This window comes from Phascolarctos cinereus, unplaced genomic scaffold (assembly GCF_003287225.1).
Source record: "Phascolarctos cinereus isolate Bilbo 61053 unplaced genomic scaffold, phaCin_HiC Scaffold_9;HRSCAF=440, whole genome shotgun sequence".
NCBI lineage: Eukaryota > Metazoa > Chordata > Mammalia > Diprotodontia > Phascolarctidae > Phascolarctos > Phascolarctos cinereus.
Window position 1 is genome coordinate 205,014,641 of NW_027556402.1, and position 16,139 is coordinate 205,030,779.

General features: G+C 35.7%; 1 long non-coding RNA gene across 1 annotated transcript in view; it reads right to left on the bottom strand.

Moving 5' to 3' along the window:
• Nucleotides 1–8,481: 8,481 nt before the first annotated feature.
• The window catches only part of LOC110221053 (uncharacterized), a 30,796-nt gene continuing 23,138 nt past the window's right edge, over nucleotides 8,482–16,139 (bottom strand). Inside the window, exon 4 of the long non-coding RNA XR_002328020.2 lies at nucleotides 8,482–8,908. This is a non-coding gene — a long non-coding RNA (uncharacterized LOC110221053). The remainder of the gene's footprint in view (nucleotides 8,909–16,139) is intronic.

The window sequence follows — 16,139 nt, forward strand, 5'->3', positions numbered from 1 at the left end:
TTCCTTCAGGTGCTATTTGTAACTGCACCAGGGAAAGAGATAAGGGTCTTGCTGGGGCCCACTCATGAGTGATTGCTAAGCACAGGGTCCTTGGGCTGGGAGAGAAACTGTCAGAGACAGTGTTTCTGAGGCTAGGGAGAAATTGGGGTCCATGTACAAGCACCCAAACATAAGCACCCAAACACCCCATCAGTGGTACCTCAGAGTTGTTTTTAATTTGCATTTCTCTAATCAATAGTGATTTAAATCTTTTTTTTATATGACTATAGATAGCTTTGATTTCTTTTTCTGAAAACTGCTTGTTTATATCCTTTGACCAATTATCAGTTGAGGAATGACTCATATCCTTGTAAATTTGGCTCAGTTTTCTCTATATTTAAGAAACAAGGCCTTTATCAGAGAGAACAGGTGTAAAAAAAAAATTACCCCCAGTTTCCCACTTCCCTTCTAATCTTGGCTGCATTGGTTTTGTTTATGCAAAATCTTTTTCATTTGATGTAGTCAAAATTATGCATTTTACATCCTATAATGTTCTCTGTCTCTTGTTTGGTCATAAATTCTTCCCTTATTCTTAAATCTGACAGGTAAAATATACCATGCTCCCCCAATTTGCTTATGACATCACCCTTTGTGTTTAAATTACATACTCATTTTGACCTTATCTTAGTATATGATATGAGATGTTGGTCTATACTTAGGTTCTGCCAAAGCTTTTCAGTTTCCCCAACAATTTTTGTCAAATAGTGAGTTCTTGTCCCAAAAGTTTGGATCTTTGGGTTAATCAAACACTAGATTGCAATGGTCATTTACTACTGTGTATTATATGCTTAATCTATTCCACTGGTTTACCACTATTACTTAGCCAGTAGTAGACTGTTTTGATGATTACCACTTTGTAATGTGTTTTGAGATCTGGTACTGCAAGTTTGCCTTCTTTCACATTTTTTTCATTGATTCTCTTGATTTTCTTGATCTTTTTTGTTGTTGATAGACAAAGAATGAATTTTGTTATTATTTTTTCTAGCTCTGTGAAATAATTTTTGGTAGTTTGATATGGCACTGAATAAGTAAATTAATTTAGATAGAATTGTCATTTTTATTATCCTGGCTTGGCCTACCCACTTGTTTAGATCTGACTTTATTTGTGTGAAAAGTGTTTTGTAATTGTGTTCATACATTTCCTGAATTTGTCTTGGGCAGGTAGACTCCCAAGTATTTTATATTGTCTGCAGTTATTTTATTTTTTTGGATTTTTTTTTTTAGGCAATTTGGGGTAAGTGACTTGCCAAGGGTCACATGGTGAGGTTATTTTAAATGAGATTTCTCTTTCAATCTCTTCCTGCTGTACTTTGTTTGGTAATATATAGAAATGTTGATGATTTATGTGGGTTCACTTTATATCCTGCAATTTTGCTAAGGCTGTTAATTATTTCAGGTAATTTTTTAGTTCATTCTCTAGGATTCTCTAAGTATACCATCCTGTCATCTGCAAAGAATAATAGTTTTGCTTTCTTGTCACTTATTTTAATTCTTTCAATTTCTTTTTCTTCTCTTATTGCTATAGCTAGCATTTATAGTACAATATTGAACAGTAGTGGTGATAATGGGTATTCTTGCTTCACCCTTGATTTTTGTTGGGAAAGCTTCTAGCTTATCCCCATTAAATAATGCTGGCTGATGGTTTTAGATAGATGCTACTTATCATGTTAAGAAATGTGCCATTTATTCCTATGCTTTCAAGTATTTTTTAATAGGAATGGTATGGTATTTTGTCAAAAGCTTTTTCTGTATCTGTTGAAATAAGTATATGATTTCTGTTGGTTTTGCTATTGATGTGGTCAGTTATGCTGATAGGTTTCCTAATATTTAACCAGCCCTGCATTCCTAGTATAAATCCCACCTGATCATAGTATATGATCTTTGTGATGTATTGCTGTAATCTCCTTGCTATACTTTATTTTAAAAATTTACATCAATATTCACTAGGGAATTTGATTTATACTCTTTCTCTGTTTTTGCTCTTTTTGGCTTTGGTATCAGTACCATATTTGTGTCATAAAAGGAATTTGGAAAGATTCCTTCTTTGTCTATTTTTCAAAATAGTTTATATGGCATTGGAATTGCTCCTTCTTTCTGTCTGGTCCTGGGGATTTTTTTCTTAGGGAGTTGATTGATGGCTTGTTCAATTTCTTTCCCTAAGACAGGGTTATTTAAGTATTCTATTTCCTCTTCTGTTAATCTGGGCAATTTATATTTTGGTAAATATTCTATCCATTACTGCTTTACTCTCATAAGTTTTGGTATGTTGTCCCATTGTTGTCATTCTCTTTAATGAAATTATTTATTGTTTCTATGGTTTGTTCTTTGACCCACTCATTCTTTAGAATTATATTATTTAGTTTTCAATTGATTTTTTTTAAGGCAATTGAGTTAAGTGACTTGCCCAAAGTCACACAGCTAGTAAGTGTTATGTGTCTGAGACCAGATTTGAACTCAGGTCCTCCTGACTCCAGGGCCTGTGCTGTATCCACTGTGCCACCTAGCTGCCCCCCAATTAATTTTTAATCTATATATCCATGGCCCCTTAATGAATGTAATTTTTATTGTGTTATGGTCTGAAAAGGATACATTTAATATGTCTGTTTTTCTGCATTTAGTTGTGACGTTTTTATGCCCTAATACATGGTTGACTTTTGTGAAGGTGCCATGTACAGCTTAGAAAAAGGTATGCTGCTTTCTGTTCCCATTCAGTTTTCTCCAGAGATCTGTCATGTCTAAGTTTTCTATTCTATTCATCTCCTTAACTTCTTTCTTGTTTATTTTATGATTAGATTCATTTCCTACTGTAACTCATATAATTTTTCCTTTGAGAATTTGAATGCTATGTCATTTGTTTAATATATATGTTTAGTATTGATATTACTTTATTGTCTGATACCTTTTTAGCAAAATGTAGTTTCCTTGCTTATTTCTTTTAATTAGTCCAATGTTTGCTTTTACTTTAACTGAGATCATGATTGCTACCCTTTTTTTTTAACCTCAGCTGAAGCTTAATAGATTCTGCTCTAGCCCCTTATTTTGACTCTGTGTTTCTTGTAAACAACTATTGTTGGATTCTGGTATTTAATTTATTCTACTATCCACTTCCATTTTATGGGTGAATTCATCCTGTTCACATTCATGGTTATGACTGTTAACTGTCTGTTTCCTTCCTCTTTATTTTGTCTGCTGTTTATCCTTCTTTCTCTCTCTTTTTACTCTGTCCCTCATCAAAAGTGTGTTTCGCTTCCAAACACTACCCCCCTTAATGCACCCTCCCTTCTATGAGGCAGCCACCTTTTGATGGATTAAAGAATATAAACAAAGCAGAGCTTTAGGGCAGAGATCCATAATTTTTTAAATCCTCTACCTCAGTGGCTTTCAGTAAAACCTCTACTCCCTAGTTAATATAAAAGGAAATCAATTCGAGAATAAACAAACATTTTAGTTTCTAAAGTTGCTAAATTTAACAGAACAGAGTCAAATAAGCAGTCTCCTGATTCTGTTTCTTGTTAACCAAGAGCCATATTCTTGGTAGAGCTTTAAATGGAGATACCAGCATCTCATGATCCATTTCCAGTTTGTTACTTGCTTAGAATCCTGATTCACAGTGCTAAGTTGTTATAAATGGAATTAAAGCCTTATGAGTACCTTTGGTAAGAATGGGATATACTTACTTCTTCAAGGGTACGCCAAAAATTTTGTGATTTCATTGATTAGAAATCAAAGTTTCTGATTATTGTAGAAACCACTTAGTTTATCTTTCACTAGGTATTATTGCAGGTTTGTTTGTTTTTTTCTAATTCAACATGAGATCAACATGAAAAGGATTTCATATTAATTCACTGGGTTTTGTTCAGTAGGAATATTTCCTTGAACTGTCTCTTCCCTTTCTGCTTCCTCATTGTCCAGCCCAAATTTTTTCATGAGTACTCCTATTTGAGGAATATTTCAACAAGATAATACAGTAACCTACCATATGTCCCCCATATCCTTTTGCCAAGCCTTTTTTTTTTTCACCAGTGTATACATACCCCAGGTTGAGAACCCTGCTTTAAAAGCAATTCTAGGCAAAGATTGGTTTGGCTGACCCAACTTTCTAGATACCCAGCCTCCTTCCTCATCTCTGCCTCAGCTTTGGGTTTGGGTTTGGGTTGGTACCATCACTAGATTCAGTAAACTTATTAACATATATACAGTGCTTTGCAAAGCTTAAAGCACTATGTAAATACAAGCTATTATTGTTATAATCTTTCTAGAACCTGCTGCTTTCTCTGCTGTATGCTCGCCTATTACCACCCCTGGCCCTGGATTATACTGTACTTCTGTTCTTTAGACATATATCATTCTTGGGTTTGAATTTTGACTGCCACTTACTACCTATGTGAATTAGAGGAAATCACCTCACATTCGTCTCCTTATAGATTGAAGCTTTGATGAGGCATTAATGGAAAGTGTAGAAATGGGAAAAGTTGAGAATTATAATTGTTGCCTTTCTTTTGACCACTTCCAAATCTATAATAGGCAACTATAATGATTCTTCCTAAGCCCAAAACCTCTTGATGCTCCCTTTCCAGCTCCCTTGCCCTACTCCTAAAAGTTCTATATTCCCTCTCACTTAGAAGTGATTATGAACAATGGAGTTGGTCCAGAATAGAACCCTAGAAATACTCTTAAGTTTTGATTCAGTCTAGAGAGGCTGATCAAATGTTTAATCCTTCTCCTTCTTATATTAGCAAACACCTGATGGGCACAACCTCAGCCTCTTAGCCTATAAAGAACAAATATCTCACACAGATTTAACACATTAAATTTACAGTAATCAACCTTGTTAAACACAATTATATCTGCCTTCTCATGGAACCTCACTCTCATCTTCAACAACTTTATAGGGAAACTTGTTAAGAAAAACCTGTCTTCGTCAGTGTCATCAACAGAGAATAGCCATAAAGAAAGGATGTATCTGACCTGTTCCCTGATGTTTTTGTTCTGTGTGATGAATAGTACTCATTGCTTTAAAGTTATTCATGTTTTGATATTTAGGGTTTTCATACGTTCATTCATTGAAATGTCTCTGATGAGGTGTCTATGGTAGTAAGTGAGATTTTCCATTCCCATGATGTTTCAAGTGTAGCTTTTTAGGGTTGATTCCTGTGAGAAATCTTTTGTTATTGTTCAGTTATTGGTGCTGCTAGTTCTTCAGAGAGTTCCAGGGGGATGAACTTAGAAATACTGGTTTGATGTAGCCATCTCATGGGCCTATTAGCAGAAAGTTTGCAGGAACAACATAATTGAATGCATAAATAATTTGGGGGCTAAATCCCTTGGAATGAGCAAAAGTATTTCAACTGAAGAAATGAGGTAATTGAAATTCCGGTTCTCAGCAACATTACTTTGGCTCATTCTCTATTAAAAGGTCAAAGACATCTAGCAATGAATCTCTCTCACAGTTGATGTGACTTGGAAGTGAATCACCTTCCCTTCTGGGCCCTAATTTTTCCATATGAAATATTAGAAAGTTCACCTAGTTGGTCTGTAAGATCCCAGCCACTCATTCATTTAAACATTACTTATTGAGCATCATTTTAGGACGTACGATTCATTAATGCTTCAATGACTCACTGGTATGTCATCCTTTTCTTCTTATCCTATGTTTTCATATGTTTTCATAAATTCTTTATTAAAATTCACCTATCATTCTGAAGGTCTTTATTTTTTTTCAATATTTGGTGGATATCAGTGTAATATTTGAGTTGTATGTATAATCCTTCACTCTTACTATGTTCCTGATTAATCTCCTTTTCTCATCATATAGATCTATGTTGATGTCTTCTATAACACTTTACAAATATTATTTAATATGTTGATAAAGCTTATATGTACTCATTTTATATTTTTGTCACCTGCAATTTTAATTATTTTAAGATCATAATATTCCATGATTCACAATGACGAATGTCACCAGAAGAATTGCTAATGTTTGAAAGGTGAACATTTGTGGAAGAATGCAGTTTGAGATTATCAAAATTATGGCAAAATTTCCTTAATGTGACCAATCCTTATCTCCTTCTATTCAATTCTAGGGTCAGATTGTTGTGATTATGCACTATCTGTCAAGATGCACAAATACACACATACTGGTTGACTAATTCAATGAACTCTACAACCAATTGCATACAGCAATAGGTGTTTTTCATTCATTTTGTTGGCATTTAGAGGGTTGAGGCAATTAGCACAATTTCACCCATAACAGGAACATCCAGAGAATCTCATGAAATCCGTCTTCTATTTGAATGACATATAGGACATCCATGATGACACTGGTGAAAATCTTTGATTTGCATTATCTTCCTGTTTTTTACATAGACTGATGTTTACATTGCCTGCAATAATGTGCAGATTGTTGAACAAAATTATCTTTGTAGCTGTATTTGCAAGAATCTTTTTTAATTTTAAGAAATATGAGAGATACTTTACTTGAGGAGAGCCTATAAAGTTATATTTTGTTCTATCCAATCAAATGCTTTTTTGAAAATAAACAAATACAGTGGCATCATGTTCGTGTGTGTGTGTGTGTGTGTGTGTGTGTGTGTGGCATATATTTATTCCTCCCAATCAACTACTTAACTATAAAGATATGGTTTGCTGTCAAAAATCACTAATGGAAGCCTGTCCATTCAGTTTCCATGTTTTCATCAAGGTTAAACTCATATGATTATTCTCATAGATCATTCCTAACAAATTTACAGATTTATTAGAAATGAGATTTATCATTTGGTAGTTGCAGATGTCTATTTGGTTGCCTTTGGGTGTAGGGTTGAATAGTAATAACACTATACCTTCTTGTTGTTGTTTTTGTTCTGCGTCCTTCATTCTTGAAGAGGACCAGTGAAATCATAGAAGTGATAATTTCTTGACTTATGAGTGAATTAGATTTAAGTGAGGCAGAGCTGTGCAAAGTCATCAGCCTCACTCTCTCCTCCAGAGTCTTCAGAGTCCAGTGGCAAGACATAAGTCAAGATGACTGGCAATGGCCCAGGACACAGTGAATGACCTTGGCCTTTTTAAACTGAGGTCTTTCCCAAGTCTCAGTTTTTCTGAGGCAAGGTGATTAAGGGCTAGGTAAGAATTGAGATGACAGATGGCCTAGTTTGCTAACACAAAAGAATCAATCTGGGAGAGAAAAACTCTGAGTTTCTGGCCAGAACAGAAAACAGTTGCTATTCACACTCACTGAGCCATCAAAACCCAAACAATGAGTAAGAGAGGCTTGGGCTGGGACCTATTATTGGCCCATCAATGAAAGCGAAAGTGATTTGAGTTTAAAGGCATAGTCAGGTAGTGTCTTTTGAATCACAATGGGCTTTTTCAAAACCTGTCTTTTCAGAGCTGTATTTCAAGAATTCATAAATGGAAACTACTTGAGAGGGGCAGCTAGGTGGTGCAGTGGATAGAGCACCAGCCCTGGAGTCAGGAGGACTTGAATTCAAATCTGGCCTCAGACACCTAACACTCACTAGCTGTGTGACTGTGGGCAAGTCACTTAGCCCCAACTGCCTCACCAAAAAAATAAAAAAAACTATATGAGACAAAAAGAGTTAATTGTTCCAGTTTTTTGAAAAAATAATTACAAAATAAATAAATGGGGTGGGGAATAAATCTAGTCCCCAAATCCCAAGATACCTTGCAAAGTATAAGCAATCAAAAATTATATTCTTTTGGATAGATAACCCACCTGTAAGGGTATGACTCCCGACATGAGCAGAGGGAGAAGGAGGAGAAGATGAAAGAGGAGGAAGAGGAGATGGAAGAGAAGGAAGAGAAGAAGGAAAGAAGAAGAAGAAATAAGAGCAGCATTGACCAACTCAAATTTTCCAGTTGGGTCACCATGGAGCAGCTACTCCTCCTCACAGATTTGTGTGATGTCCTTTGTTCTCAAAGAGGACCAATTGCATCATAAAGGCGATATCTTAACTTTCAAGTGAACTGGATCTAAGTGAGGCAGAGCTGTGCAAAGTCACCAGCCTCACTCTCTCCTCCAGAGTCATTGGATACCAGTGGCAAGACAACTGGTGATGGCCCCAAATCAATGAGCAAGCACTACCAGGTATCAGGCACTGTACTAAGCACTGGGGATGCAAAGAAAGTCTCTATACATTCTGGATCCAGTGTAGAAGATTCTGCACTCAACTTCTTGATCCAATGGAGAAGTCCTGGAGCAAGAGGAAGAGTTCCTGGACCAAGAAGGAAATAAGCCAAGGAACAGCAAGGGACAGAACCTAATGTGGAGGCACAAACTCAGAATTGGTACTTTAATAATACCCAGTTATGTGAGTTGAGTAGGTTCAGGAGAGTAAGTTGACCCCAAGTACTTTCTCCTAAGTGAAATAGTACTTAACACAGTAGTATTAGTTGGTCTATAAAGACTGTATAAATCCCTGGGAGATAAGACTTACCAGAAGAGTTGACTATTTTACTCTCTAGCAGCCCAAAGTTCTTTTCTATTGCAGAGTAATGCTATAAATCCGTACTACTTGCCTGTCCTACTATATTCTATCCTACTCACACCCATCACATGCTTTTCCATTGCCTTCTGAGTGACAGAACACTTAAATCAGAGACTGTAAAATTCCACCATACTAGAAGAATATTATTGTTAAAACAATGGACCTTTGATTCATTTGCATCATTTAAAGTACTGAATGGTTTCCCAAATTCAATACAGTCTACCCTCCTCCTCATATTCAATTCTAGGTCCAGCTCAAGGCCCATTAAAGATGTTTGTCCAAGATATATCGACTGAAGGATGAGCTCTTTAGGTCGTCCATTTAACTGCATATAGGCATTCTTCATCCACTTGGTATTTTCCCTGTGAATATTTAAGCAGAATTATTTTGAGTGATTATTGATCTCATTTATGAATGATAAGAGATCTTGGGGATCTGTTGGGCTTGATGCAGTTAGTACAATGCTGCCCACAAGCAAGTGCATCTGGAGGACCTTAACATATATAGGAAATCCCTCTTTCATTTGAAGCCTGTGCTGAACATCTTCTATTGTAGTAGCAAACTCCTTTGGCAAGTATACATCTCTTTGTTTTGTTTTGGTTTGGTTAGGCAATGGGGTTAAGTGACTTGCCCAGGGTCACACAGCTAGTAAGTGTTATGTGTCTGAGACTGGATTTGAACTCAGGTCCTCCTGAATCCAGGGCTGGTGCTCTATCCACTGCGCCACCTAGCTGCCCCCCACATCTCTTTGTTTTATGCATCACTTGATATTACCAATCACAGAACTGTCGAAGTTATCTCTATTGCTGTATCTTTCAATAAATCATATATTAATCCAAAGGTGGTATACTGTTCCTGTGCAAGTGATGGAGAAAAAAAGTATATTGTAAAAGTCCCTATGGATTTTTCCTATTTTCTTCTGTTTGTTTTTCTTCCACTTTTATTTTTTTTAATGTTCTCAGGATCATTTTTAATTGTTTTGTTCTCTTGCCAAACTTTCTGTATATTTATTTTTTTTCTCCACTGATTATTGTTCTTTTATTAGGTCATACTGCTCATGATTTTCCACCAATCTCCTTTAAAACATTTTATGAATGAATTTATATTTTGACCCAGTGTTGTCCTAGATTGTTCTATCTCTTTGCTTGGCATGGAGAACAAGTATTTGCTGGCAAGGCAAAGTCTAGACTCTTTTGGTCTCCTTTTTATGATAATTGATTAAACTTTTCTAGGAAATGGTAATCATGTGTTGATGTGTGCTCATTTATTCATTTCTCCAATTAATTGGGACTCCTACCCTCCAGGGCCTCGTGCTGACTTAGGAAAGAGGCAACACAGAGCTGTGGAAAAAAGTGCTAGATTTGGAGTCAATGGACCTAGGATCAATCCTGACCCTGCCACTAAGTATCAGTGTGACCTTAGATATTTTACAACCTCTCTGGGGCCTCATTTTCCTTGCTTGTAAAATGAGAGGCGTGTACTCAATGATCCCTAAGTTTCTTTTTGACTATGATCATATGTTTTTAAGTTGAAATTTCTAATAGATATAGCTGTTATAGTTAGATGGGTTTTAAGACTAAGATAGTAATTATTTATGTGGTTGATAAACTTTTAAAAATCAAAATCAATAACTTACCTTAAAAGATTTCAGACTAAGAAACTGGGTACAATATATTTTGAGTTACCTGGTTTGCTATAAATTTCAGTCACAGAAACTCCATCATCTCTTCATTGTGCTTTTTCCTAAATTTCTATCAGTAATGGGAATGGAAGTCATTTATTTTGAGAATCCAAATACAATTGTTAATAAATTCATCATATACTTTTAAGTAATCCTCATTTTCTAGTTTGTTTTCTGATTTTTACACTATCACTATAAGGAAAAGGAGCTTCACAGAAAGTATTTGACATTGGGATGTAGAGGAATGTTGTAGTGTTCAAATCCCTTCTTGTAGTCTTTGGGCTTATGTAAGACAAACTGTTTTGCTAAGGAAAATATAAATCATTTCCTGCCCCCTCCACCCCCCCCAAAGTATTTTAAACACAGAAAGGAGATGTGTACCTTGAAATCAAGTTACCAAAATAACTTAAAGCTATGGGCATGTATCTGTGTGCATATCTGGGCCAAGTTTTCCTACTCCCTATGTTGTATGAAATATTCCATATTTAGCATGGAACAAAGTGCGTAAGGAGAAAAGAGGAGAGAAGAGGAAATGTAGAGATCTGTGTATACAGCAGCCTTACCTGACTGTTCTTTGCTATCACATATGCAATTAATTGTGCCAGATATGTTGTTTCCAATTCCTTACTAAATGAAGGAAATTTGAGCACTGGGTATGAGTAGAGAATTTTGATATATTCTGTGAGTAGTATCAAAAAGATGTGTAATTCCTTTAACCAAATGAGATTTATCAATGTCTATTATTGTCTTCATTGCCACCCCATTTATTTTATGTATCATTTATAGTATGAGAGAAACTGAATAATAGTCGTAGCTCTGAGATTCAGGGCCTGAGAGCTCTTGGGCTGGGATCAAGTCAGAATCATTCAACCGTTTCCTCTTCTGGAATCTTGATTTATTAAAAAAAAATTTGTGTGTGTGTCTGATGTCAATTGCCTGGACCCCATTCCATACTCATTTTATCTCTTATATGATGGTGAGTCACTTTTACACAGTCACTCAAAGTTCTTGAAAAAATATGACCTCACCTCTTTATCACCATTTTCAATATTTAAGACTTGCCATCTGTTATTCTGAGTTTTAGTGTGGATTGTACTCACTGTTCTCTTTTAAATGCCCAAGAGATGAATTTCCAAAATTTATGCCTTTAGAAACTTAGCAAAGAGAAAAATGGAGTTTCCCATAACTGGTGAAACAAGAGAGTCTTAAGCCTCATTTTAGGGAATAAATTCAGTCCCTTAGGGGAAACTGAAATTTTCATCTGCCAAGGAAGATTCATCTGGTCTTTACAGGAAGATTGTAGACATGTTCAGCACCGTGGACAGATCCAGAGGGGGTGGGGGAAGCCCTGTTCAATCAGGCTTTGACATTCTCCTTCTCTCCCCTTTGTACCCCTCCCCCCCCCAGCACTCATCTTCTCTTTTTCCCCCCATTTCTGACTTTTTTTCAGGGGACTAGTATAAAGAGAAGGGAGAAAAACCCAGAGAACAATTCGTGAAAGATGTTCAACGTTGTAAAAGACTTAAGAACTCTGATCATCCCAATTACCAACCACAGTTCCAAAGGACCAATGATGAAGCATGCTGTCCAAAGGTTATTGATTCAAGGTCATTATGAGCATAAATTTTTGGACATGGCCAATATGGGGGTTTGTTTTACATGACTATGCATATTTGTTACAAGAGTTTTCTTTTTCCTTTTTTCCCCCATTGGTTATTTGGCGGTGATAGGGTTGCAAAAAAAGAGACAGTGATTGACTGTATGTGTAAAAAAAGGGAAGGTCATAGGGGCAGGAGAAAGCAATAGAGTACTTAAAGGGAGGCATTAGCATTAAGGGTGCTAGGAAAGACTTCTTACAGAAGCTGAGGTTTTAGATGAGACTTGAACAAAGACAGAGAAGCCAGGAGGCAGAGATAAGGAGGGAGAGAATTCTAAGAATGGTTAGGGATAGTCCTTAGCCCTACATTCTCCTTTTTTTGAACAAATAACATCACCAGTAGATAGCACTATAAGATATAGAAAGACGTTTCCTCGTAACAAATTTCTGAGGTGTATAGCAGATTTGTTACATGGATTGCAAATCTCCTTTGGCAGAGCACTCATGCAGATAGAAGCTGGCTTGTCTCCTTCCCACCCCCTTTTGGTGATTTTTTAAAATTCCAAATTTAATTCTTTAAAAACTTACTGATGTATTTTGTTTTGACACAACAGATACTGCCAAGAAACATGAAAAACAAATCCCTTTACAAAGTACGTTCTCTGCGAAAACAGAGGATTAATTATTAAGGAAGGAAATTAAAAAAATATTAAGCATATCATGATTCTAGAGTTTTTGCTTAGGCATCTATTTTCAGAGTATGGCAAGTCATCTAAAAATAGTGCCAGGAGCAATAAAACTCAGTTGACAGGCAATATTAAGGCCTGTGAAACCAGTTTTGTAAAGCTATTTTGTGGATAAGAGAAGTCAAAGAAAAGAAATGACTTATATAAGGTGGATGGACCAATAAGAACAGTGAAAGAGGGAAGGCAGAACTACTCAACTCTTATTTTCTTTCTGATTTCTCTATCAAGAAAAGCAAGATTAAGACTTGGAAGGGTAGAAAAAAATGGTTAACAGGAATTGAATCCTAGTGGCATGAAGCTAAAAACACCTAACTACCTTTAATGAGGTTGTCACCAAAACAAGAAAACTCACATCTCAAGGTACTGAAAACCATAAATATCATTGCTATGCTACTGTCACTGATCTCTGAAAGATGATAGAGGATGATGGAGGTGATACAAGACTTAGCACAGAGGAAAGTACTTGGTGTTATGGCATTAGTCAGAATAAAAGAACCCAAGTTCAAATCCTATCTCTGCTACTGTGTTACTGGGTAAATTTGGGGAGATGTTTTATCTTTCTTGGCCTCTATTTCCTCTATGTAAGATGAGAGTGTTGGACTAAATGATGTCTGAGTTACTCTCTGTCTCCAACTCCATAATCCTATGATATACTATGACAGCAGATAGGTAAATGTTGTCTTAATTTTCAAAAAAGATAAAAGATATATTCTTCCAACTATAGACTACTGAGTTTGATTTCTTTTCATTGCAAAGTTCTAGAATATATTATTAAGAAAATTTTTAATTGACATTCAGAAATATGTGGGTGACCAAAGATGGGAAGAATAGCTAACATGGTAGATGACAGAATGAAGTCCCAGAAAGATCTCAACAGATTAAAACAATCTAATAAGTAAGATGAAATGTAACAAAGATAAATATAAAATCCTATACATAGGTTCAAAATTTCAATCACATAAGTACAGAATTGCTGAGACATAGCTAGATACCAATTCATTAGAAGAAGAAAAAAGAACTGGAAGGTTTAATGGGCCAAAAGTTCCATGTGAGTCAATAAACATCATATGATTTTAAGCTGCATTGATAGAAATAGTATCCAGAATAAGAGAGGTAATAGTCCTGTCCTGGCTAGACCATATCTATATTTTGATGTTCAATTATGGGTGGCACAGTTGAGGAGAGCATTGATAAAAATTATTCTCAGAAGAAGAAAACTGGGATGGTGAGAGGACTGGAAACTATACTATACTTAGAGGGGTTGAAGGGACTAGATAAGACTTAATGGGTTCATGATAGTTGTCCTAAAGAGCTTTTGGGACTTTTATATGAAATAAGGATTATACTTGTTCTGTTTGACTATTTAGGGTAGAATAAGGACCAGTGGGTGGAAATTGCAGAATAGAAAATTTTAGCTTGATATAAGGATAACCAGTCTAACATCTAGAATTTATCCCAAGTATGTGTGGGAGAGAATGGGGGTTTAGATATAGATCCTCTATATCTTTAAGCCTTAAGTGGAGGCTAAATGCTCATTTGTCAGGGAGATTTTAGAAGGAATTCTTGTTTAAGTATAGCTTCAGTTAGATGATTTCTGAGGTCCCTTCCAACTCTGAGATTCTGCAAATCTGTTATTCTTAGAAAAATTATAGGTTAAGTTCTTAAAAGGGGAGATTTACAAGTACTTGGAAATGGCAATAGTGACCACTGTGAGCCAGCAAGGATTCATGATTATAATCATGTCAAACCTTTTTCCAGTGTCTCCCCTTTCTAGGCTGATTTGACGTCACCATAATCTTGTGGGCAAGATGGACTGACATAGGCTAGATGATGGTACATTTAGTTGTATTTGGAAGCAGCTAAAGAACTTGACCTAAACAGGTCTGATTGATTTCGACCTGAAGGGACATTTCTAATGGATTGCTTCAATTACTTGAATGAAGGTGTGGAAGTCATGCTTATCAAATTGGCAAATGATCCAAAACTAGCAAAGATAGCTATTGGAATCTAAAATGATTTTGACAGGCTGGAGCAATGATTTCAATTAATATATTTAAATGGGTCCTACTAGTGGGCTCCTGAAAAAATCAATTGTACAAGACATAAAGTGCATGGCTAAGTAACTTTTTTATGTGAAAAATATCAAAGGGTTTTATAGGACTACACGTAGATTTGATATGTGTCAGCAATTTTGTGTGACAGGAAATTGGAAACTGTCAAATTAGGATAGGTTGAAAAAACTGGGGATGTTTGCAGAAAAGATTTAATGAAGCCATGATTGTTGTTCAGTCATTTTTCAGTGTGTCCAACTCTTTGTGACTCTATTTGGGGTTTTATTGGCAAAGATACTGAGGCAAACAGGCTTAAGTAACTTGCATAGGGTCACACAGCTACTATCTGAGGCTAGATTTGAACTCAAGAAAATGAATTTTCTTGACTTCAGGCCCAGCACTCTATCCACTGTGCCACCTAGCTGCCTTAAATATACAAATTGTTTTCATGTGGAAGCGGTATTAGACATTTAATTTGGGCCCAAAGGACGGAATTAGAACCAATAAACTATAATCTCATGATCCTAAGTTACAGAAAGTCAGATTTTGACTTAATAAATGCTCAATCAATAAATGGTTGATTATTTAATGGGAAGTTTGGCCTTATTAGCAGGGCACTGGAGGTAGACATTCAGAAATGGAATAGAGTATGTGAGTTAATAAATTCTCCATCATTAGAGATCTTCAAGTGGTATATAGATGACCACTTATTAGGAACTTTATATGTGGAATATGTGTTCTGGGTATGAATTTGGACAAACTGACTTCCCAGATGCCTTCTATCTCTGAAATTCTTTGATTTTGTGAAATTCATCTTCTTCGGTGTTATTACTTCGGTCAATTCTCCATTAAAATACCAATGTTATATATGTCATCCTACAGTCAATCTGATAAAGTTTGACTGAATGGAAAGCAATAGATTTGAGTCAGAAATCTTGGGTTTGAGTCCTGGTTCTGTCACTTACTAGCTGTGTGATTTGGGGCAAATCACATAAGCTCTCTGAGCCTCAGTTTCCTCAACTGCAGAATGGACATCATTGTACTTGCATCACCTATGTCAAGGGCTGTTAGAAAAGTCTTTTGTAAAATATAAAGTGATGTGTAAATATTAATTATTGTTACCACTGTTTTGTTATTATTGTAATAATAATTTAGTAAGTTAACTTAGGCAAATCATTTCTGTCTTTAGGCTTGAGAAGTTAAGGGACTGACTATATGAATGCTACTTGCTTTTTCATTGCTATTATACTATGAATCTTTGATTCTTGTATTTTACCCAAAGTTTGATGGATTGAATATATGATTTTACAGGTCTATAATACTTGAAGTCCATTTAAGTATTCTTGATGGTACAATTCAAGAATTCTAAGGTTTTATTTAATGATTCTACAATTATCCAACTGACTGTAATGGCCAGGACCATTATAAGGATGTGACTATTATTTTTCCCAGACATATTGCAAAACTAACCCCTTGTGCAAAAAGTCCACAAAACAAAACTAGTCACTATATAAACTA